We start from the raw sequence: 388 nt of genomic DNA on the forward strand, positions 1-388 counted from the left end.
CCAGCTGCTGCCAGTCGTAAGTGATTAGAAACATCTCATTTTATTGGCTGATGAGCTGCCCGTACGCTACAAGGTACAGTGTGACGATGGGTAACCATTACTCAAGTCACGCAGCTGTGGCATATGCATCTTGGAATATCGAAATCTTTGGACACAACTCTGTCATTCCTGTAAACGACCATTTCAAGCAGATTTCAACGCAGCTTTAAAGAGAGGACTTATGAGTGATACTAATGTTTCAGAGTGTCATGGATATGTCATATATACGGCTGTGTGACAAACAGGCAACAGACACAATCTGCTCCGTTAAAGGTTATACTTGGTATAACTTTATCACACTGTCCCTGACATGTGGATATGGCAGTGCATGTTACAGGAGGAAATCAAC

At 42.8% G+C, this 388-nt stretch overlaps 1 protein-coding gene across 1 annotated transcript in view; it reads right to left on the reverse strand.

The window, feature by feature from the left end:
• Positions 1 to 388, reverse strand: part of LOC119591727 (balbiani ring protein 3-like) — a gene marked incomplete in the record, with an annotated part of 83,966 nt that overhangs the window by 19,282 nt on the left and 64,296 nt on the right.

The sequence above is a fragment of the Penaeus monodon genome, chromosome 29 (genome assembly GCF_015228065.2).
Source record: "Penaeus monodon isolate SGIC_2016 chromosome 29, NSTDA_Pmon_1, whole genome shotgun sequence".
In the NCBI taxonomy this organism is placed as follows: Eukaryota; Metazoa; Arthropoda; class Malacostraca; order Decapoda; family Penaeidae; genus Penaeus; species Penaeus monodon.